The sequence below is a fragment of the Falco cherrug genome, unplaced genomic scaffold (assembly GCF_023634085.1).
Source record: "Falco cherrug isolate bFalChe1 unplaced genomic scaffold, bFalChe1.pri scaffold_41, whole genome shotgun sequence".
NCBI lineage: Eukaryota > Metazoa > Chordata > Aves > Falconiformes > Falconidae > Falco > Falco cherrug.
This window is the reverse complement of record NW_026599482.1, coordinates 416,043-441,006: the sequence shown is the minus strand read 5'-3', so window position 1 is coordinate 441,006 and position 24,964 is coordinate 416,043. Positions and strand designations below refer to the sequence as shown.

The window sequence follows — 24,964 nt, the reverse complement described above, 5'->3', positions numbered from 1 at the left end:
ACAGCAAAACCCACGTGCCCTGCCCATCTCCAGCCACGGCAGCAGCACGGCAGCTCAGGTGCTCCGGTTCCTTTTTGTTGCTGTTTCCCAACTATATTATCACGCCACAGTGTTTTGCACAAAAAAAGATGAGCTCCCTACCTCTGCGTGCTGATGCAGTAGCGGGCCTCCCGGTTACCAACGTTGCGAACCAGCAGCGTTTTCTGGGTGCTGTACTTGACTGGACAGGCTGAGAAGTTCACCTGGTCGGGGAAGTCCAGGATAGCTCGGGCACCTATAGCTCGGATTGGCACAACAAACTTCTCCCTTTCTGTGATGCAGATGAGCTCGTGGAAATAATCCTGCAGGGAAAGAAACAATCTCAGCACAATGCATTTAGCACCATTCCCACGGCAGAAGAAAAACTGCTGTTTTCTAGGACTGTTGCAGTAGCGTTCAATAATGGAGTAATAGTACCTTTTACCTTCATGACCTTTCATTCCAGCATGACTTGCACAGGGTTGTTAACTTGCAAAGAAGAAACAAGCCCCCTGATTCACCCGCTTTCGCAGCAAGCTGGCAGCACCACAATTATCTGATGCTTTGATTCCGAGGCACCAAAACAGAGTCGCTTCATGCAAGGGATCACAGCACTAATGGAACCTGCTTCAATCGCCACCGCAGACTGTTGGAAGCACCACTGAGAACCCAGCTGTGCCACAGCACTAACTTCAAAGCCAGCAACGCAGAGACCTTGTTGAAGCTTGGCAGGGGATGCTCAGGTATGTTTTCAAAAGGACTTCAGCACATACGTGATCAACGGTCAGTCGCTGGGGAAATGCTTCACAAGCTGGACACGGTAATTGCTGCGATGCCAGCTGAGTGTAGGGTACAGCTGTATTTCTCACCCGCTCCCACAGCCTTACAGGGCCAAGGCTGGGGACATGCACCCTTCAAAAGCCACCTGATCCATCTCCCCACACCAGAGCCGGCTCAGCTCCAGACCCAAACTGTTTTTGCAAGAGGTTTCACAGGTACTTCAAAGCACTAACAGTTCCACCCCTGCCCTCAGCAGCCTACGCCAGCTCTGCACTGCAATTCAAGAGAGTTCTTCCTCTGCCTCATCTCAGTTTCCCTTTACATCTCACCCAGCCCCAGGGGACACAGAGACAGCTCTGGCTGATGCCTTAATCGAACCCCTCTGTAAGGTCTGTTCTAGAGGAGTAAGTGACGGCGTGCCTGGTTAGCACACCCACCCCAGGCAGGCGGCATCGGGAGCTGCACACGGGGGACACTCAGACACCCCACCAGAGCAAAGCCGGCTGTGCATTCCCAGCCACTGGCTCGTTCAGAACAGAGCCAGGCAATCCCCCCGCATCCCGGCTGCCTGGCGTTTAGCAGCAGGAAGGCAAATCAAATTACCAAAAGCATTTTACTGTAGGGATGAGCAGAGCAGTCTCCAGATGTATGGCATGGCGTCGCTGTGCTGGAACTATCACCTTGCCCCCACTGAAATCAGTGGTAAAGCTGCTGCCATAGGGCCAGGAGCCATTACCCCCAGCAGCGCTCTTGTTGATGAGCTGATCAAAGCTCTGCTTCTCATCACTCACTGGCTGCCCTGGTTTTTTCCTCAGTGCTTTTAATTAATTTGATATTTTCATCATTGTTGAAGCAGCAGGTGCTTTGATTTAGGAATTGCATACAGCAGCAAACTCCCTTCAGCAGAACTGATCCAGACTCCTCCACGGCTGGGATTTCCGCTCCCATCCCCATCCCCTCCTGGAAGGGCCCTAAGGCAGCCAGCCCAGGCACAGACACGTACCTATTGCTCTAACGCAAGCGCTGACAGCCAGCGCCTCACCCACCACCCAGCGCCTCACCCACCACTAAGGTTGACAAAACAGATGCTGCCCCATCCAAGGCACAAAGAATAAAGAAGGATCTCTTCTTCTAGACATCTCAAGCAGTCACCCTACAAACTGCACAAGGGCTTTTGCTTTTCCTATTTGGAAGGTAAAATACTAGCAAGGGAACTGCAGCAAGCAACCTGCAGGATTTAACATCATATTCCAGGCAAGGGTTTCATCTTCAGCAAGTCTTTCTGAATTAGCAAGTTTGTACTCAATCTTGCAGCCCAAGCCCTCTAAAATAAAAGCTACGGGCAGCCCATATGACTTTAAAGCACCCATTACCTCCTGGGTACTTCACCTCCCAGACTGTTCAGATGCTCAGAAACTGCATTAGCAAATGGAGAGTGCCATTTGCTTTTGCTGTTGTTGTTATTTCGGCCACATTACTGTAACAAAGGCAAATCCAATTGAAAGCTACCTGCCTTAGTCTTGGCATGCCATATTTACTTATCTCTCTCTTCCAGATGCCAGGTAGACAGAGGAGGATGCAAGTTCAGATCAGCAGGGAGATAAAAAAAAAGGAACTTAAAACAACTGGAGGTATTTGAGGGAAGTAAAAGGAAGTAATTGTCAAGTCGTTGTCATTGCTAAGGAGCAAATGGATGACAGCAAGGTAATTAAGAGCCCAAGAAATAAATCCCCCCCTCCCCCAAAAGCAAGCACAGGCAACCTTCCCAGCTCCATTGCTGGTGAGGGGCACCGGGACAACCTGCACAGCAACGCACAAGGAAAGGGAATTCTTTCTCCAGGGACCTGAGGGCAAGGCTAAAGCAGCAAGGATTTGGTTTCACAGAGACAACCACGACCTTGGGAGAGAAAGCTGCCTCTCACCATTCATGCAGATGCACATCATGTCCCAAGCCCCTTCTCCAGGGACACCGTGGAACATGGCATCCCATGCAAGGCTTGACTCAGCACTTCAGAGCAGGCTGACCCTTCAGCCACGCTCTACCACCCCACTAAAGTGGGACCTTGCACCAGGCTGAATGCAGCGTCAGCCCAAACAGGGCGAAACCCAAGGCAGGAGGGGTGCTAGGCAGAAGCTGGCTGTTTGTGTCGCTGTGGACCCACGGTCCCTTAAGCTTTTGAAAGCTGAATTGCCCCCCTGGGTGGGGAACGGGTTGCAGTCTCCACTGCAGCACTGCCTCGTGCTACCTGGACACTAACTCTGCTACACACTTGCTTACAGCCTGGGCAACTGTTGAGACCAGTTCAAAATCTTGTTCTGCTTCGCAACTACAAACCCTTAGCAGACTGTTTAAGACCACGTTTCTAAATAAACGTGCCTGGATGACAGAGGGGTTGCATCCCATCTATGCTCTAAAGTTTGTTGTGTTTAGACACAGCTTCAGGCTACAGATTTTCATGAAAACATGACTACATCCTTCATACAACTCCCCTCTCCATTGCAAGGATGGCAGACAGTTGTACGATGGTTCCCCTTCTCTCACACCCCTTTGACAAGCAGTAAATTACAAGCTCTGGCCTTCCAGGTATCGCCACTGGCATCTGAACTGGCACCCGCTGGAACTGAAGCAGCTGCTCGTCTCTGATGCTGTTTCAGGCTCTCTGCAAACTCAGGGGCTAACGGTAATACTGCCACAGTGATATCAACCTTAGCTGCCCACAACACCACACTCGGATGTCAGATTTCCTGCATAACCCATCCTAAATCCTGCACTGAATTCCTTGCAGCAGACGACTTGCACAGAAAAGATCCTTGTAGCATGAGGTCACACGGCAAGCCAAGCAGGGAAAGCTCCCGCTGAAACCCTGATATCAAAGGCTGGAAAATAAGGGCCATGACCAGAGAGGAGGGACCGGAGGATGAAGATACAGTCGCAGGAGAAGGGGGTGCCCCTGCACCTGCCCCCCTCAGCTGCCGGTTCGCAGCACTCTGAAATGAGTCGCTTAGCTCCAGGTTCATTTATCACCGGGCCATTTGCCTTGGTCTTCTGCCCCTTTCCTCCCCACACGAGCCATCTTGAAAGTATACTTGGAATAGCTTCTGGGCGCTACAAAGCATCTAACAGGGCTGCGCTGAATTGTAAAGGACTTCATTTCAGTAATGCAGTAACTCGCTGTCCTGTCGTATTTCATAGTAATCAATGTGCATTAATTCAGTCTCCACCGAGCACCAGTAATGAATTTCACAAACCTCACAGACTGAACTTGCATTGCCTGAAAACAGTGCACTGCTACAGTGAAAAGAGCAAGACGACAACACGGAATAAGCTGTGCTATGTTTTTATGTGCTTCTTACTTCCTTCTTTCTTTACAATAAACTATTAATAAGCCTGTAGGACGCACAAATGGAAGTATTTCTGTCTGTTGTTTATCTGCCAGTCAGTGCCACAATGGTTTCCAGTTCAGCAGAGGCCGTCAGACCATAACGCAAGAACATGTGGGAACAGGGGCTGGCACGAGAACACCCACGCTGTACAACTGGAGCCATAAAACAGAAACGTGCAAATCAGAAGCAGCAAGAGTAACAAATTGGAAATGTTGCCCAGCAGAAAAATTAGCAGTTCATTTATAACACAAGTGCCAATAAACCAAGAGGCACACCAGCTGTTTATTTATTTTCTGACAGTCCAACCACGTGGCACATTCCCAAATGACTGTGAGACAGCAGGAAACTGCTCATTTTCCAAGAAAGGGCTACGTGGCATTTCAGCCACTAACAACTCACAAGGCCCTACTACTTAGGGCTTAGCCACAATTTTACTCCTTTGAATCAGGAGTGACTTCGCTGAAGTCAGACTTACCCCAGGGAAGAACAGATTCAAAGCAAGAGAATTATACAAACCAACTCCCCATCAGGAAGACCCGCATCCCAGTTCACTGGGTTACCCACAGTCCCTGTGGATCGTGCAGCATCAGGGATGTAGAGGTTGTTCAAAGGCAGCACTCCTGAGCCTTCCACAATTAACACACAGATACTCTGCAGGCAAGCAACTGCAAGCCCAGCACAGGTGGCTTTACGGAACCATTTCCCAAAGCCTGCCTCTTGGCTAAGGGCTTTGCAAGGTGCTCTGCACCTCCTGACCACGCTGTGGATGCATTTCTAGCTCAGCTACAGCACTCTGGCACTCCGCTGACTCACGCTCCATCAAGTATGAGCCAAAACATTCCGTTTGTACAACATTCTGGTTCTGCTGTACAATCCCCTTGTGCTCCTCACCAAGCAGCCCACATCCCTCCCCCAATGCCCTGCAAGGAGCACAAAACCCAGGTCAGCAGAAACCGCCAGGGTGTCGCTGAAGCTGTGCGGAGGACCTCGCTGGCACAGCTCCCTAATGCCACACACTCACCAGTTCAAGGGCAAGACAAGGGACAAAGTACTGGACATGAGTGCTCCTGGGGGTTCTCTCACCCTACTTCTATTTGGGGTGATGTTCATGTGTTGCTCTGCTGCTTCCCTCTAGCTGAAGAGCAGCAATTTGCCCTTCATGGGAACCGATTTACTTCCACCCCAAAAATGAATGCTCATGAATACTAATAAATCACATTTTAAAGGAAGCAGCGTCCCCTGCAAAGCCTACCTCGGTGAGGTTAAGCTCTTATGTCACTTGGGCAGTATGGAGAACTGCCCTAGGCCAAGGTCATTTTAACCTTCCATACGAATGATGTAAAACCATTTCTCAGTCCCTCCCCAAAGCAACAGATCATTTCACAAGCTCAGGGAGCCAGGGGCCGCAGGGCATTTCCTTTTTAGTTTGCTACAGCCACGCTGTTTGAGGATAGGACAGGGCATTAAACTAAATCTAAGCAGCAAACAGAAGATGAGAGAACAGCTGTGCCCAAAGAGAGAGCCTGCGCCTCTGGCCTGGCGCAGAAGCATCAGCTGGCTCAGAGCTATCCCCTAACCTCGCCTCGCCCACACAGCCACACAAAGAACCCTGCCAAGAGGCAGCAGAGTGCTGCTGGAAAGAGTCAGCCTGGCTGTATGCCCCTGCGATGCTTCCTCCCTTCCATGCCGTGTGCTAAACCCTTCTGCATTAAGAAGCCTCCAGACAACACTGTCACCCCTTCACATCACGGCACCGTGCCAGGCTTGCCAGAGCCACAGCACCGATGTTCCAATCTCCAAGCAAAAGCATGGCACATGGGGCAGGGAATAGGTGCCAGCTGACACAGCAGCCACAGCCACATGCACACAGCCACAGCCACACCAGCGTGACTGCCCAAAGGCTCCGGGGTAAGTGTCTGCCTGCAGATTCTACCTGCCCCTTCAATGCCTGGGTGTGCTCCAGATGTCTCTGTCATCTGCAGCACACCGGCCCCCTGCTGATTAAAGACATCTAGAGCTCAGTGCAGCTGTGCCAGGCTGGCTCCCCGCCACGAGCACATCTTCTCCCCTAGAATCACAGCTGGAGCACAGGCAGGCAAGTATCCTCAGGGGCAGCACAGCGGCAAGGCTGGAACACAGAGGGTATGAAAAAGCATCACCTTCGCTCCAGCCCAGGGTGAGGCAGGGAACTGGTTGCCAGATGGGAAAGAGGAAAGCTCTCTGCATCTATTCACTCCTCTAGTATTTTCTATCATAATTAAGCCCCTAACACTGAGTAGAGAGGTGGGATGGCTAAACATCAACACTCCTCCCGGCCATCTTCCTACTGTCCCACGTGCACCTTCCCCTGCAAACGCCCAGGAAAGCACGGGGAGGGAATGCACAGCCCGTCAGTCCCTGCTGCGGTGGCATCGCATGGTGCTGCCAGCCAGGATGTGACCAGCCGCAGGCTGCCTGACCACAGCCTAGAGCAAACCTTGCAGCACGGCACGGGCTATAACCAGTGTGCAAGGAAAGTGCCGGCTTCAGACAGAACGTTCCACTGTCTCACTGCTGTGTCCAACGTGATACACATCCCAGTGACTCCAGTTTTCAAAAGTGGTGGTCCTCACTCTGATCAGGCTCAACTTCGCGTCCTCCAAACAACAGGTCAATTTTAAATAGGCTTTTGTATTTATAATTATCAGAGCAAACCCATAACCATACAGCAACGGACAGATATTAGCAGTGCCGCAAAACCCACAGCAGACGCCCTGTTCTGAACCCAGCCCCGCAGGTTCGCCTCCCGCTGAAGGCACCTGTCTCTTGGGACCTCCAGTCTCACCTTGTTCTCATTGGGGGTGAAAACGATGTGGAAAGTCACAAGCATGCCAGGCGGTACTTTGCGGCACACGGCGTGGTGGCTGATCAACTTGAAATAAGGTGACCTCTCCAAGGTGACCTTCAGCAGCTGAGGAACCTGCAGAAAAGGTAAGAAAGTATGATTTTGCAGCTTGTGGAAACAGGAGCAGAAGAGACCTGCCAATAGCCTTCCTTAACCACCTTTCCAAAGCACTTTTAGCTCTGGAGGTACGTGCACATAATACACAAGAGTCAACATTAATCCCTTCTGCCTGGGCAAAATAGCTCAAGGCCAGAGGCAGCAGGGCAATGAAGGAAGGGCCAAGCAGGGAAGACACCAGCAGCACCGAGATATAATATCTGAATCAAGCCACCCGTGTATTCAACAGGCCCAAAGAACCTGCCGGCTTCTGCCCATACACATCCAGGCAGTCATGCCCCTAGAAGGGGACTGTGTTGTCTGAAAGCCAAACAGTACGTGTTAATCCTGGGGGAAGAAATGCACTTTAACGTGCTGGGTTTGAGCAGGGCACTCAAGCTGCAGTGCTAGAGTCATGCATGCAGACCAGCAAGAGGAGGAGACCACACATACTGTGGCCTCACTGGGAATAAAAGCAGGCCTGAAGAGCAAAAGGAGGAACATGGGAAGACAAAGCGACAACCCCACAAACAGAGGATGGCTAGGAAAATTCACAGGGAGCTGTAAAGAAGCAAGGGAGAAGCACAATACGCTACAAGGAAAGGCTGATGCAGAGGATGAGAGCCAGCAACTTGGCAAAGTGATGGAAAGCCAGGCGACCCCCCCCAGGCTGTGGCTATCAACTATGGGCTCCAAAGGCATCTTCTGCCTCGAGATACATGACCGGCACTGACTGCCGCTGGAGTCTCAGTTTTAAAAGCCAACCTCTGCTCTCCGGAGGCTCCTGCTGCCTGTGACCGTAGCCAGGCAGCTGCCAGCGCAGGCAAGCCAGATCCCTGGGGATCCCTGCCCACCCCCAGCAGTCCCTGCAGGCACCCTGCTGCACGGTTCTGCCCTCTGGGACACCACCAGCACACAGACAGCACGCAGGCATTTCTCGACCCCTGAGCACCAAATCTCAAAGTCTAAAGCAGGTGATTTGGATTGACGGGCAGCTTCACTGACAAACAACAACCCCACAGGAGGCTTGGAAAAAATGGAGGCTTGTTCTGCACCACCCACCCGAGCCTGGTAACCCATGGCCCAGGCAGTCCTGAACTCTCCAAACGCCCTTGGAACCCAGCAATGTCCTGGGGCAGCGGGTTCCAGGAGCCAGTTTCACAGCGCACACAAGCAGTTTGGTCACCAAGTCCCTTAGGAGAGGAGCACGTGTGGCTAAGACCTTCAGCAAAAGCCACCCAGAACACCTGAGGGTGCTGAGGAACAGCCTGAAGACAGAAAAGCAATTGTACAACACCGGTGAGAGCAGTAAGTATATAGCAAAGCACTTCTGTAGTTGCACGATTACAGAGCCTCTGTTTGGAATACATTTTGCTGTCAGCTGGATTTTTAGGGGGCAAACAACTTCAGGCTGCCATGCAGTATAAGATTCAGAAGAATCTGGGAAACCAGCGCGAAAACTCTGAGACAGAGCACAACACTGCTCTTCTCCAGGACATTGCCAAAAGCCAACAAAATTAGAATAGAACACCCTCTCAGGATTATCATCTCTACCTTTCTGTATTTAGAACATACCAAGGATTTTCCTTAGAGCTAATCCTACTTTTACACCCACGCTCTCCAATGGCTGAGGTCTTACCGGCTTCAAAACTAGTTCGGTTTGGAAAAATCCCACATTCACACACTGCCTCCCCCTTTACAGGGCACGTAAACCCCAAGGTGCAGCTGGACAAGTTTATTATTCCTTACTGGGAAGGGCAGAAATGTTATGCAGATGTTCTTTTCCACCTGAGGAAGCATGAACAGAGCAAATCAACTGTTTGCCTGTTGGCTGGTACTTGGCAAAGATAACCATTTTGAGGTGCTGCATGGATAATGGAGCAGCTGAAGCCAAAAGACTCAGTGGGAACGAAGCAGAGAGTAGGAAGAGAGAAACTGAGGCACATTTTAATTGGGAAGAAGATACCTACAGCAAGGGGTGCCCAAACCCCAGTGTAGACCACACCAGTGGCATTCCCTGGGTGCAGGCACCCATGCCACACCTTATCCACGTTCCCAAGTTAAATGCCAGACCAGGAATGGTGCAGTACTCTCCAGGAATAACTGAGGGACCACACACGCATCCTTCCCAGCCAAAGGGTCTTCCCTTTTCACCCACATCCCTGTCAAAACCTGTTCTCTCAGGAAATACTTGGACTTCTCCCGCTGTCCTTCCACTCACTGCCTTGGCAGCTTTTTTTTGTTGTCCACCTGTTTGTCCCCCCCAGCAGGTAAATCTGGAAATCTGGGCGGAATTCACCGGCTCTTGCGCACACTTCCATCTTCCCATCCCACCCTCCCCTCACACATACCTCTTATTCCTCATTACAAAAGAGTATCCTTAATTACACCTCTCTTCCTGACCTTTCTCTGCTGCCAGTGCACTTACTGCTACAGATCAAAAGAAACCCTTGCGTGTAGGAAAGTGCGCAGTGAGAGAACACCGAGCTCAGCTCCTTTCCTCCCTCTGCCTTTTCCCACCAGCTTGCTCTTGGCACATGCCTCATTCCAGCAAATGTTTCCCCAACTGAAATTCAAAAGGTCTCAATTTCCCTCTTTACAGTGGAACAAAACTGCTGACATTTTCCAACTTTTCCATTTGCAGCTTTCTTGGGAAATCTCAAAATGATCAGGTTTTTCAAGCAAAGGTGGAGACCTCCGAGGGCACTTGACTCTGAACGTGCTGTGGCTCTCCAAAGGGGAAGCAGAGCGTCACATTGCCTCAGAAAAACCTGAGCAGAACCCAATTAAGCTTAGCAGGAGCCTGAAGCAGCACCTAAAGGCCTCCCACTGCTTCTGCTACATCAGTCTGTTTCCACTGCTGTTTCAAACCACCTTTCCTGAAGCGCTGTTACCACTAATTATAACTTACTCCAGCATAAAGCGGAGAAGACTCAACCCCCGAGCTCTGACAGCCCGTTCAGCTCTCTGTGCAGCTCACCCAGAGGCAGAGGTGCCCTGTGGAAACCAAGATTAACCACGGAGCCACCAGGACGCGGTGCACACTCGAGGGAAAGCACGAGGGCAGGGAAGAACTGTACAGCCCTCAACATTCCCAGCCATCCAGGGCTTTCAGGGGGAAGGATGCTGACTAGAAAAGCTCCTTTCGGTTAGGGACTACCAACACACAGCCAAAACCAGGGCGAGAAACCTCAGCATGGCAAGATTTCCACCATCTTGCAAAATAAAGGTGGCGAGACATTTTACTCCGGATGTGCTGTGCTGCAGCAGGTGACTGGCTGTGCTGTGCACCGCGCGGATGACACTGCTCTCCAGTTCCAGCACAGGGTTAAACTTCCACATCCCAGCACCTACCTTGTCCTCGTTCCTCAGAGTCAGTGGCACTTCATAGACCTCGTAGGGGACGTAGCTCTGGAATACCACCTCTGACGGGAAAGGCTGGAACGAGCGCTGTCTCGGGGAAGGTGCCGAGAACTGCAGATGCAAAACAGAGTTTCAGCCGCTGGGAGAAAGATTCATCAATCAGAGAATACTACATCGGTCCCCAGTGAAGTACAGTCTCCCGGTGAGTACGCCTGCCCAGCTCACGCCAGGGGAACGGCAGCTCACCCACCTGTGCTCTGAGCAGATCAAATGTTTCTGGGCCACACTGAGCAGGCTCAAGCGAGCAGCTCTTTTGCTGGCCGTTTCTCCAGGTTTCCTGCTCCAAAAGGCAAGGCAGCGCTTACCTCCGGCAGAGCCCTGGGCTAACACGGTCACACCGCTCCAGAGCACTTACTGCGAGAGCCGTAAGCACTCGTGCAGCAAGTGAAAGCCAAGCATTTACAGGAGACTCCACGGGAAACAGTTTGGGGATTATCTTTACCCTGAGACAGTGACCAAGTCCAACCCATCCTCAAATCTCTTTTTTGATACACAGCCTAGAAACCATGAGGAAGAGAAGACAGGCCAAAAAGGAACACCGCCGTTAAGAAAGCAACAGATGAGGTGATAAGGTTCAGCTCCTTCCCCAGCACTACTGCGCAACTTGAATAGGGCTGGACTTGGCATCTCCTTTTCCCATGAGCTTTCAACGGATGCTTCATTACAGTCCATTATTGCCACGTCAGTTAATACCACTACAGAAGCGTGCCTGACGACACACAGAAACAGCAAACGCTTACGGCGCAGAGGCATTACTTGGAGAAAATCCCTCCCTGCTTTGTCTCCCCCCTTCCAGCTGAACTCTTCGCACTCACAAGACACAGGCACGTCTCCTGCTTCTGCACAGGAGTCAGGGTCGTGCTGAAGCCAGCAGCCACAGCACACGGCCAGTTCTGTGTGCGCTCGTCCGAGGCGTTCCCAACCTCACGTGCTGTCTAAGGCAATCCCCAACCAATTTGTTACAGGTCTCTTGCTGGCACTTTTCCACTCAACAGCCTACCTCAGTCATCTACCCACTTGGAACGTGCGTTCTACTAAGCAGATGTGTAAGAAGAGCAGCTTTCAACATACATGTAAGCAAACACTGATCCAGATAAAGCACACCCGCTCCCCTCTGCCCAGCGCCATTCCCCTGTGTACCTGGCAGCCTGCAAAATCTAACACCCTGTAAGGGTCCCACTCGTCGTTCCAACCCAAAGCATTCATGCAATTGCTTGAGCTACACCTTGAAGAGTTACCGTAGGCCCTCAGCCCTCAAAGACCAACGCTGCCACCATTGAGGCCATCCGATGACCCCAAGCGTTTGACAGAGACTACACCAGACCAAGGGCTGCCTATTTCAGCAGGAGGGTGGGAAATTGCAAGCTTGCATTCTTGTGTCCCCCCCCAGCCTTTCTCCAGGATCATGCTTTAGCCACAGTAGCTCGTCTCCAGCAAAAGCCACCAACTTCAGCAGAGGTGATTTATATGGGCTTAGTGCAGGCCAGGACTTCAACAGCTCACTGGGGGAAAACATTTCACCTTTCCCCCAGCAGAAGGAACGCCACCACCACCAGCAGCAGTTTGAAACGACAAACTGCCACCAAAGTATTTAGATAAGCTGGAGGCAAGCCTGTCACAAGCATAGGCCCACTTCAAATGTCACGTCAAACAGCAAGGAAAAGGGCAAGAAAAGGCTACCTTATGACGGGAGGCTTCGCTCACGTCGAGAAGCTGGGTAATCTGGGGCCGCCGCATCTCCCGAGTGCTGGCCAGCCTCTGCTTGGTGCTAAGAGTCATCTCCTTCAGGAAGGCAGAGGGAGTCAGCTGAAATGCAAAACACCAGCAAGAGCTACAGAAATGCCTTCATTCAGAAAGGCTTTTCTTGTGCAAGAGCCACTGATGAATAATTTGTGATCACAGCCACTAGGATAGTCCTGGAAGTCCCATAATTACCCGCTGAAATATTTAACATCAGTAAATTAATGATAGAGAGCGGAATACACACGCTCCAACCAAGTGGCTCTGTCCCAGTAGCTTCTCCTTTGTGATTTGATGTGACATGTTGGGGGATTTGGCTCTTCAGGCATTTGTTTCCTCTTCAGATTTGCTGGATTGAGCCAGTGACCTTTGAAGAAGGTCGGGAGGAGTTACCAGCAACCCCCTAACTCCATCCTTGCACAACGCTTACAACCACCACACGTGTGGAGACGTCACTGCTGGGTGAGTCAGAGGAAAGCAGAGAAGCAGTGTTGTGCCAAAACTGAGGTGGAGAGGAATGGCTCCAGGTTTTAGTTATCTCTTTTGAATTAGCACTTGTTTTCTCTGTTCTGGCCTCCGAGACCTCTCCACAGAAGTATGCAGAGAGATCTCCTCGACAGAGCCTCAGCGCCAGGTCACCTTCAGTCAGGTGAGCTCTGGTCAGCAAAGGACATCTGAGGATGGGGAGGAGGAACTGCCCTGACTCTGCTGCTGTCTGCAGCGCTGGGTCTGTGCTCCACAGGGGATACGGGACAGAACAACTGTTTTGGAACCTGTTCCATCTGGGACCAGCCATACCTCTCGAAACCTTCAGGCAGAGTTTGAGCAGCCCACCACATGCCCAGCTGCCTGGAGGGCAGGTATGGTCAGAGCAGCGCTGGCAAGCATCCCGACGTGACAAAACATTGCTGCCCACACAAAGGGGACAGAACGAAGCACACGCTCATGCTTCAGCTATTCCGGTGCAATGCCCGGTACGTCCATTTAAATTGGCTCCGGTGGCACATCCAGACAGACTCTGGGCTTGCCCTGAAGCAGCACACAGTCCATCCCCTACTGCACCATGATCGCCACCTCCGACAGAAGCACGGCAGCAGAGAGACGGGGAGGTGGTGTCCAGCTTCACAGTGCGGCCAGACAACAGGAGGGGCAGGTAGAGGAAGGACGTGGGGGCAGTTTCCAGCCTTACACAGCTCCTACCTGGCCGCAGCAGGTACTTACAGCTGCAGGCTTCTCCGTCTCTCTGACTAGCTTCGGATTACGAGGCACTACCACTTGGCTCGGGAATCCACCAGCCATCCTGGAGGACCCCGTGAACCAGCAGGGCTTTCCAGTGGCCATGCCTCAGTTGACCTGCAAGGAACAACAACAGGACTTTGAAAATCCAGAATGCCCTTCATGGCAGACCCAAAGGAGACAGCTGTGTCTCCGGGTTGTGGCATCCTTCATAACTGCGGCCTCCCCACCCTGTCTCATAATTAGACCATGTTGAAGCAGAAGAGTGAAGATTGATAGAAGTAAAACCCCACAACAAACATTCCCTGAGCCAAAACAGCCTTTCACAAGCCACATGCACACATCAGAGCCTGCTGGCATTTCTCACCTTCTCCCTCCAACTTCCATCTATTTTGGAACTATTTACTGGAATTTTTATCCAAATCTCGATTAATACCCAAACTGTCCTTTATTACTCTTCAAAAGTTTTTCGGTGGGAACAAAAGAGAAATGTCACTTCACTGCTTCATTTTGCAAAAGCAGCTGACCCGATGCGACTCTGCGCCTGACCCTACTAAGTGCTCAGAGTATTAGGAACAACCTTAAAGCCGGGGATCGCTGCTGCCCCGAGCATCAAAATCAGACCGCTCTCCTACTTTGCAAACCGAATGCCCACCCTTTGTGCAAGGAGGTTGGTGATGGTTTTAACTAATGGAGCACAGAGCTCAGTACTCTGATTATCAACTATGGTTTCTCAAAGCTAATTTGGTTAACTTGCAAAAATGATCCAGCAAACAGGACTCCTTCCAGGCATGAAATTGCCACAGTGACCAAGAGCCTTTCTCCATGGAGAACGAGGGCCCCTTTTTTCACTTATTAACACCCAAACTCAAGGCTCCCTACAGGCGTTCGAAGCTGTAACAGCAGAAAGAAAAGCATGAAACCATTCAAGCTGCATGAGCAATTAGCTCAAATATAAACGCAACGTTAGTGAAAGCAGGGCCACTTAAGGCTATCCTCACGGCAGCTCTTCTCCAGCATCCTCATCCTGCAGGCCACATGGGTCAACAGGTCCATGGGCCATTCTTTTTCTACCACCAGCCTGCTGACGACCTCTCCATCTGCATCTCAAAAAGTGCGGGTGCAAGAAAGGGAAAGAGGAGAAAACACCCCCAGAAAGCAGGTCTCAAGCATCGACAAAAATCAAAGAGAGGTATGTACAGCACTTACTAAGCACTACTTTGGACTAGAAATCATTTCCCCTCCCTTTCTGGCTAACTGGACCAAGGGACGGATGGATTTGCCCACTTCTTATTTTATGGGACTTGAAAGACCCAGCTCTACCCTAACACTTTTTGACATCCCAAAATTAAGCAAAAACTCACAGATCCCAGCTTCAGGTAAATTCATCCAGACACTGCAGACAAGCTACTCATTTCTTTAAGGAGTACAGAAAAACCTCCATGCTGACTTACAAAGCAAGAACTTAATTCCTATTTTGCTTGCCTGGGGAGGACCCCAAGCACATCAACGCAAAAGAGAACAGGCAAATCACCGTGTTGCCACAGCTCCAACAATGCCTTTGGGGTGTCCTCTGTTGTTGCACCTGGTGAGTAGCCACCTAATGAGCTTGTTCCAATTAACCGTGCACACATCTACACACACGCCAGCTGAGGACATCCAACTTACAAGGCCATCTCGGCTGCCAGGGAGCTTCACGCATTTTCAGCGCAGCATACGACATAAACAAACGCTTCCCATGAGACTCGCGGCCACAAGCAAACCAAATGAGCACATCTGCTCAGCAGGGAACCAGGAACCCTCCGCTGGAAAACCAGCATACATTATCTGGGGCTTTACAGTCCGGTCAGGGAAGATAAAAGCTGGCTCTCCAGCCAGCTAGCTTGCGGCAACTCACTCCAACACGTCTCCCACATGGTGTCCAGCCACAAATCTGAGCAGGAACTGCAGAGCTCAGATATGACACCCCGGTGCGCTCCAGGCTCCAAGACAGAAGCGCTCTAAAGAAAGGGAACCGGACGCTGGGTGATGCTTCCTGCCTCAGAAGGCAGAACTCCAAGACAGACGTCAAGGTGAGACCCATCAGGGCTCTCATGCTTGGCCCCAGATGCACTCACCGGGCTGCCACCACGTGCTCCTGCCCACCGCTCCCCCACCTCAGAAGCAATGCCAGAGCCTCCCTGGCTCGGCACAGAAGTGACTCCTGCCTGCTGCAGGCAAGCAGCACAGCTGGAGCCAGGCTTCACACTCAGAGGACTTGACAAAGCAGCCACAGGTGCTTAGCAAGGGAAACCACTAGCTGCAAAGTGCCTTCATGGAGCTGCATGGCAGAAGCCACATGGAACCTGTGCAAAGCCTGCAAGCACCGCAGCATCCAACGCTGGCATCTCAGCCTGCTCTCAAACCCAAGCACCCTGCTCCCACACTCAGCTGCGTCCCTGCCATTGAACTCCTCTGGTTTTCCAGCCCAAACCTTTCCGCCCTCCCAGGGAGATGGAGAGGGCCAAATCCATTCCTCAGCCCTGCTCGTCAGCCCAGACAAGATTGTTATCGATTTGTTAATAAGTTAAGATTGATTGATTTTATTTGATTGATTAATTGATTTTATAAAATCATTTAATAAAATTAAAATATAGAAGGATAAGAAAAAAAATCTTATAAGAAACTTATAGCTGCACAGTAAAAGCTGCTATGAGATCTTCCGTACGTCCTGTACCAAGGCTAGAAGAAGGGGCTGGAACCATTGTTAAAACTTAGGTAATAACTTTAGGGTTGAAAGGTTTCTTTGTATTTAACCAGTCTTCTGTATGCAGAGGTGTACTGAAATGTCAGAATATGAGATGAATGGGAACTGGGGAGAGTCGACTGGAACAGCTTGTGGTTACCTGCCAAGAAACTGTGAACTTCAGTAAAAGGTAATTCCGGCAGGGGGAGATCGCGACCACCGACTCATACACCACCTACCCAAATTGCACCCCAGACCCATTTGTAGACCTTTCTAAGCTCTACTGCACAGAATCGGATATGGGAGGAGAGTATGTTAATGATTTACGTGAAATGTTATGATTATGCATGAATAATTAATGAATATGTATGAATAAGTTCTATATATGGAATCTGATTTTGGGACCTGGCGTGCGTTGATCGTGAGAGGACTCGCTCACGCACCCGGCCGTTAATAAAGAAGTGTCTGCTTATCTACATCACATTGGTGTCGATAAGTTCTTCATTCCGAGATTTCGGTAACAAGATCACTTCCAGATCTCCTAGCAATGCTGCCTCCAGAAAGCAAGTGAGAAAAAGCTTGATCTGCAGGCTAGCAGCTAGGATGCTTGAGAGCTAAGGAAAACCCTTGGCTGGGGGGGCTCTGCTCCCTGGGTTACAAAGTCTTTTAGCTAATGACTCATGTGCAGCACATAAGGAGCCTCTGGAGAAAAAAATCAAAAAGATCAGGACAATCTTCAAGGTGACAGAAAAGGATCCGTTTCATGATGTGGGCTCACAGCTACTACAGAGATTCCTTGAGTCAGGTTAGGCAGAAAAGAAGGGTCTGCACAGGATCATCCTGCTCCCAGGCGAGTGTTTTGGCCATGAGCTACATTAAGGATAAATAAAAGCACCTCTTCTCCTTAGGGCAGCAGTATTAACCTCTGAACACTGCCTGGCTCACGATACGGGCTAGGGACGTACAGCCAAAGTATCTGCAGGCACAAGGCAGGGCTTCACGTCTTGAAAAGTCAGAAAGCTCAACCAACGCAGGCACAGAGTGGCCCTTCAGCACCCGTGAGCTTGGCAAAAGCTGTGCTGAGGAACACTTTGACGAGAGCACTTAGATATGGCCCTAAAGCATCCAAATCCCTTTGTGTGCATGTCCAACAGCTTCCCTCTATAAATGAAACTGAACCGCTCTCTGATGGTACTGTGCTCAAACAAGACAGGAAATTAAGAACAAACAGCAAAATCCTTAATGCCCACTAGGAGAAAAAGGGCAGTTTGACGGAAAGGCACAGCTCTGTCCATACAGATCCTGCAGCTGTCACCATGCCATGTGCCAGTGCTCCTGTTTCGAAGGACCCCACGTCACTCGTGCTGCAGCACCAGCACCAGCCTCTGAGCCGGTCTGACACCAGCCGATTGCTCTCCAGGCAGAGGCTGGGGATGGACCCGCACACTGCGCTGCAACACACTACACCCAGCTTTTCTGGTAGGAGCACAGACTGGTGGCTCAGTCTTGCTTTGGCATACACAATAAATCCTCTTCTTGCTTCCGCAAAGATAAACCATCTCTCTCTGGAGCAACTGCTTAATTTGCTTTTCTATTACACTTTGCTGGAAGAGCAAGACAAGGAGATCCGTTAAAAGTGAGAATCAGGATGCTATTGAACAATTTTGTTCAGTTAGACCATCTTGCCCTGTTCAGGCTTCAGTAGCATCATCACATCTCTTGCTTAGAAATCACCTGCTTACCTATAATTACCATATCAACAGCATCTCAAGGAAGCCAGGAAAGGAGAAGCAGATTTTCCAAGACTACTCTTTTGCCCCTCCAGCCCGCTGCTAAGTGGTTGAGTGCTTTCTAAATCAAGCCTTGCTACGCAGGAAGCCTCACCTGTCACCTTTATATTCCAGTCCACCTCTAATTTATCACTTTGATTCTGCCATCCTGCAATTTATTACAAAAGCTCTACCATAGCCGAGATAATTAATAGGAGCCTCATGTTATACCTTCCTGTTAATTTCTTTCAATAAACTTCAGCTGCCAGCTGACAGTGACAGCAACCAAGCTCACTTCCAAGGGTCTGCTTGGAGATTCCCTAGCCTCACGTACCATCATTTACAGTAACTCTGGTTCCTGCCTAAGTATTTACAGTACTATTGTCCCTTTCCAGGCTGCCTCACCCAGCATTTGATCTCGGCTACCCTAGCTTTGCAGATTTGCAACTCCCTCTTTATTTACTCTTTTCCTGGCACCTGGATCGCATTTCATAGAATCATTTAGGTTGGAAAAGACCCTTCGGATTGAGCCCAACTATAAACCTAACATTGCCAAGTCCACCACTAAACCATGTCCCTAAGCACCACGTCTATGTGCCTTTTCAATACTTCCAGGAACAGTGACTCAACCGCTTCCCTGGGCAGCATGAAAAAGCATAAGACCAGTAATCTCCATTCTGATGATCTGCAAGAATTTGTTAATCCACCCTTTAAGTGCACACCAAGATGGAACAAGGGACACTGCCAGCAGCCCTAAACACCACTCACTCCCCTTGTTTCTGCACCATCTCTTAGTTTCTGCACCATCAACTCGCAGCGCACAGCACAGGCTGCACGGTGTTCACGTATACCCACCAGCTGCCTTCACCTGCCAGGACCCTGAGAGCTCGGGCATCAGCCCAGTTGTCCAAAATGCTCCTACGAGCCTTAATCCAACCCAAAGTGTTAGAACCTCAGTCTTCAAAACTTCCTCAGTGAAAAGTTACATATATTCATGCCCAGTTGTCACACAGGAGTTTCTACCTCTGGCAGAGCATAAACATTAACTCAGTTTGAAGACACCAGAGTGGAGGCAGGGAAACGACCAAAAGCAGAAACACAACCCCCCAAGCCGGCCTGGGCTGGCTCCAGCCTTCTGCCTGCTTCTCCAGCACACACACACACATTACTGGCTGCCAGAAGAGTAAATATTCTGCATTTTCTGGATTGCTGCTGTAATACTACAGCACTGGCTGCGACCCCAAGGTGTTACAGAGGAAGCTTTGGCTTCACCACCAAGTTACTGCTCATCCTTCAGTGAAGGGGTGAGGCTGGACAGCCTGTTAAGAATCATCTGCTCCCTCCTGGAGCACTCTAGCCTCTGCATTTTCTCTAGATGTATACACAAATTGCTTTTTCTCAGAAAGTCACCTATGGATTTAAAATGCAAGGAAAGCAGTGAGCTTTGCAGTCACTTCTACCTGGGCCATCTGTCCGATTTTTCATCGCGAGCCTTCACAGCATTTTGTAGACAGAGCAAGAACAACTCATCTCACCCCTCATTTACAGACGGGGCAACACAGGGAGAAAGCAAGATGAGGAGGGCGAGAGCAGCAGCAGCTAAGCAGGCAGCTTCCACCCCCTCCACGGTTAACCCAGTCCGGATGCAGGCACACCGACACCCCGTGGGAATGGGAAGCAAGGAAGAACCGAGTTTTCTTTCGGGGAGCAAAGCTCGCTCCCTGTCCGGCTCGGGAGGGGAGGAGAAGGGGCTCCAACTGCCGGTGCCTGACAAGGGATGTCTGCAGCCTCCAGGTGCCTCAGGAGCCCCCCCCTCCCTCCACAGGCAGCCACATCCCCCAAACCCTCCCCCCCTTGCAGGGACACAGACCCCGCCGGAAGATGGGCACAACGTCCTGCCGGGAGGCGTTTGGCAGGAGCCGTGTCACCCCGGCCCAGGCACAGCCCTGCCTCTGTGTCCCCGCTCCGAGCTGCCCCCAGCCCCGCTCCCAAGCCCTCCCACCCGCAGGTGGCCCCGGCACCGAAAGCCACCCGCCACCTCACCGGCGGGGCCGCAGGGACACCCGCGCACTCCGCGCACTCCCGGTCGGCGCTGACAGCCAGCCCCTTGTCCTGGCTGCCACTTCAACGGGGACAGTGGCTAATGCAGGGGCAGTGGCTGATGCCACCGCGGCAACGGCAGGGACAGTGGCCGATGCCACCGTGGCAACGGCAGGGGCAGTGGCCGATGCCACCGTGGCAACGGCAGGGACGCGGAGAGGCACAGCAGAGGGCTGCAGGGATGCTCAGCACCCAGCCGGCTCCCACCCAGCCTCTGCCAGCCCAGGGGGACCCACAAACAGGAGCCCAGCTGTGCCCAGCTACCACACCAGCTCACGGCTTCAGCAGGGAGCTCCCACTTACCCCTGCCCCAGGGCAACTGGAACCAGCCGCGCTTCCCTGCACTTGCTGGGCACAGGCACTGCAGGTGCCTGGCTAGCACAGCCTGCTCTCCAAGCACCAACAGCAGCTCAGGGAACGCGTGCAACGCCCACAGCAAGCATGCAGCCACACTGCCTCCAACACAGCCTCCCAGCTTCAGCACAGCCACAGCCCTGCCCGTCTCAGCACAAAACACGGCGGCAGCCCTTAGAGAAATTCATGGCAGGACCCACAGGGTTTCCCCCGGGGCTAAGAAAGCAAGCCAGCACTCCAGACTCATCATCCAAGAGCCACACGCCATCTGGAAACACCCACTATGACAACAGATCCTAAAAATCAAGCCACACAACCCACAGAGGTGCCAGCACTGCCCTCAGAAGGGACCAGCTGCTCTTCTGGCCTGCTCACTTTGGGATAACTTGGAGCCCAGCTCAAGCAGCTCACCTGCTGCGCTGCCACCGCGCCCCTCGCAGCCTGCCTGCGGCAGGGCTCTCGGCGCAGGCTCACACCCGGGCACAAACCAGCACAACTGACCTGTCCTCGGGGAAGCACCGCAGCCAGCAAACCCTGCTAAGCACAGCATCACACACAGCTCTCAACTCTTGACAGAGCCCACAGGTGCCCTTACGCCCTCGCTGAGGAGCTCGGGCACCAGGCACACCGGTGGTCCATTCAGACAGATGCACTTCACCTGGGCGCCTCTGCCCTGCCCTTGTGCAGGGTCTGACACAGGGCTCGAGGGAGGTCACTGCTTGCTGAGTGTTGTTTGAATCCCTCACGTTCCTTTCAAGGACACAGAGGCTCCTCCAGCTAGGAGGACAGAACTGCTTCTTTGGCTGGTGAGACCACAGGGGAAACATGGAGCTGCGTAAGATGGCAAATGAGAGCACTTCCAAATCAGACAGCTGGAGACTTATTCCCACTTCAGAGTGAGCATCGCTGGTATTTCATCAAGAAGCCAAGCAGGACACCTCAAAGCCTGAGCCTTGGGCATATGCCATGGGATCGCAGAGTGTGAAATAATCATCCAAAAAGAATTTGTGTTGTATATTAGTCTTCCCCATACTTCCTTCTCAAAAAGGCTTCTGCCCAAGTAACTGGACCTCAGAAGGCCCACAGCCATTATCGCACTGCACCTGGGAACACGAGCATTGCAATCCTGGGTAACTGCAGCCCTTCAGGCAAGGCTCAGCCTGGCACAGGAAAGGGACACGGGGCCACGTCTGATCCTCAGCACAGTCTTTTCCAAGGACTGAGCAACAAAACACGAAGGCATGCAATAAAAAGGCACCCCGATGTGCAGCACATCACCCTCCGGTGCCTTGCACAGCCAGGGCTCACCCTCCTCCCTCCGGACTTTGATCTCAGAGTTACACGCTACCCGTGGGCCACTTCACTTTTAGCCTGTGCTCCCTGCACTGCCACCGAGATGAGCCAGTCATTACTTGGCAGAGGCAAACGCAGGGCAGGGAAGCAGGGAAGGCAGGACCCACCATTCTTCCCAGCCAGCGCCTTCCTTCGTCAGCCTCCGATCACAGGTCAGCTTGCTCACCCCCATTTTACCACGTGGACATTGCAATAGGGTTAGTTCACTCTGTTTTCTCGTATAGGTTAAGACCCATCGGGATCTTAGAGTTTTCTGCACAAAGTTTAGCCAGTTTATTTTTTTTTCTTAGACAGGTTCAACCTAAAGTAAAGCAGAGTTCACAGTACAAGAGAAGCCTGGGACAGGGGAGTTCAAGCGTGCTGGACAGAGAGAAACATGCTCAGTTTTGGGGGGCTTTTTTTTTGTTTGTTTGTTTTTTTAATGCATACACCTTGACTTCAAAGCCTTTTTCTCCTTTGCTCCTCTTCCCACATCCCAACTCTCACATGTAATGGAGGCAAATCTCTATCTGCTGTTGCCAGACCCTGGGCTGGACATACCCACGCCCATCAACTGGAGGGCAACTACACCAGCGCACCCACAGCAGCACAGCTTGTCGCTGTGGAAATCCCAACTTACAGCACTGAAGAGGTCATCGCTCGGCAAGAGCACGCCAAGATGGTCTGCAGGAGCTACTTCCAGCCACCCAGGCTAGAGAAGCACAGCACCCAGAGGGCCCCAGCTCAGACAGGCTCTTCAGCCTCCCTGCAGTGCCTGTCACTGGAGGGAGAGCGTGGGTCCCCCTTGCACAACCCGCTCCCAGCCCCACGGGAGGCAAACTCCCTTTGCCAGGGCCTTTAAACACCCAGACAAAAACCCTGGCAGGCAGCAGGGAAGAGATGATGCAGCCCCGTGCAAGGGGAGCTGCAGAGACCCTGGTGATCCAGCAGAAGGGGACCCACGCTCTCTGCTAAAGGCAGCTTGATTTGATTCGCTCGTGTTTTGCACGCAAAGCCCTTGGGGTGCTCCAGCATTTTGCAAAACACGCACGTTCTGCCAAAGCTGCTTCATTTCTGAGGGCAGGGAAGGTGAACAGTGCAGACTATTCTTTTTTTCTAGCTCACGGGGACTTTGAGGGATAGGAATACACTGCATTCCCAGAGAGCAGGCTGGGGAGATGGCACGGCTGGTGTGTGCTGTCAGCCAGCCTGCTGGCAGACGACAAGAGGGAGGCCACAGCCAGCTGGTCTTGCAGCTTTTTCACCAGAGCCACGGCTCCTGATGGCTACAGACACCAGACAGCCCTGCCAAGCTGCCATTTTCGAGCAGCCACGGACCTGAAGTTACAGTCGGTATGGGTGCCCACACTTGGCAAGCCTACACACATGGTTCAGGATGCCCTGCAGGATGTAGAAGACTGCAGCCACCGCTTTCTGACCCAGTTCTGGGCTTCGCCATGCTTGGAGATGGAAATGTAAGGCAGACCACCCCTGTCACAGAGCTGGACGCCCAGACACACAGGCGGAGCTGAGACAGGGAAGGGGAAGGACAACCAAGTCTCTTCCAGGCTTCTTCCCCGGGACAGGGCTTAGCCACCTCCCCTGGGGGAGACGCACACTTTCAGGAAGAGCCCAGAGGCTGAAAATCACAGCACCATCCAAGCTCACGACCATGGACTTGGGGGTACAGGGTTTATATCACTGCCCCCTCTCCGTTCTGTTCCTGGGGTCCTACACAGCCAGCTCTGCTCCCGCAGGGACCAAGCCCCTCCTCCCCTGCCAACACCCCCCCCGCCCCAGCAGCTCACCTCTGCTCTCCTTCACAGCATCCAGCTGCCACCATCCAGTTCAGCTGGGAGCCATCCCTCCCGGTTCACACTTGGCTCCCAGCTGGCTGCCTGCGCTCCTGACAGACACATGCCCAGCAGCACAGGCTGCAGCTAGTCCCAAGGAAGCAGACAGGGGATCACACTCGTGCACAGCGCAGCGCACAAGCGAGCCACCCTGCTCCATCCTAGCGGGGTCTGACCAAACCAGGCTGGTGGCCCTGCTCTCTTTTAGAGGCACAGAGAACTTGGTTCATGCAGGGAGCTGCTCCACCCAGGCTGAAAATCCTTCCCCCCAGCCCCGGGGAAACACTGTTTACACAGCTCTTCTCCTCCTGCAGAAACAAAGGAGCCTACAGCCGCGGGCAAGAGCAGGCACCTTGCATTATTAACCTCTCCTTTGCTGCAGCGTTAGAAGGACACAGAGCACCGTCAGCCAGCACCCCCCAGAAGCCCTGCTGCGGGCTCCGAGGTCAACCCTGACAGCACAGGCACTCTCCAGCTTCTGAACACCAAAACCCCTGCACAGGGTCTGAAACAGGCACATCAGAAGCACCTTTCCTGTCATCATTGCTGCACCCACGCCATCAAACCCACAGAATAACTGGACACGGCTGCTGTCTTGCAGAGGACACAGAGCTGCAGCAAAGGCAAAGAGCTGCAGTGAGGATCCAGGGAGGGGGGGGAAGTGCTGCCACAGGCAGCTTATACGAGGGGGTGCAGAAGGAGCCTTCACTACCCCCATTTTAACCCATGGAGGAAGAACTCCAGCGCTCGGTTCAAGAAAGGACTGACTGCAACACTCAATCATTTTAGATGCTATCAAAACATCCTCTAACAAATAACTGCAGTCAGATCACTTACCCACTGACACCTGATGAAGTCCCAAATAGGCAGCTCAGTCTTCTTGAGCCAGAACAGGCTTCGTATTTGTTTCCCGATGAGAAAGAAGGAAAATCAAGGTGGCTCCTTTTGTCCGTGTTTCCCCTGCCGCGTTCTGAGCAATGCAGCCCCACACTGTAGGGGAGAACAACGATTTCATTTTGGTTTTGGTAGCACAGACCTGAACGCACAACCCTGGCTTTGCTGTCCCCCTTTTTATACCCATGCTGGGAACCCATTTCGTTTTCTCACTTTGTTTAGTTTACATCTCACTTCCAAACTCTGAACTGCTTCTCTACTTCTTCTCTGAAGCAAGACAGCATTTCAAATGCCTGCATTCTTGAGACATTAACTGTGCAGTTACTTGCAGAGTAAGTTGTTCTCCTCCCATTGCTTTTTTAAAACAAAGCAAAAT

At 51.9% G+C, this 24,964-nt stretch overlaps 1 pseudogene; it reads right to left on the bottom strand.

The window, feature by feature from the left end:
- Positions 1-8,242, bottom strand: part of LOC129735136 (hydrocephalus-inducing protein homolog) — a 94,003-nt pseudogene extending 85,761 nt beyond the window's left edge.
- Between the last annotated feature and the right edge of the window lie 16,722 nt (positions 8,243-24,964).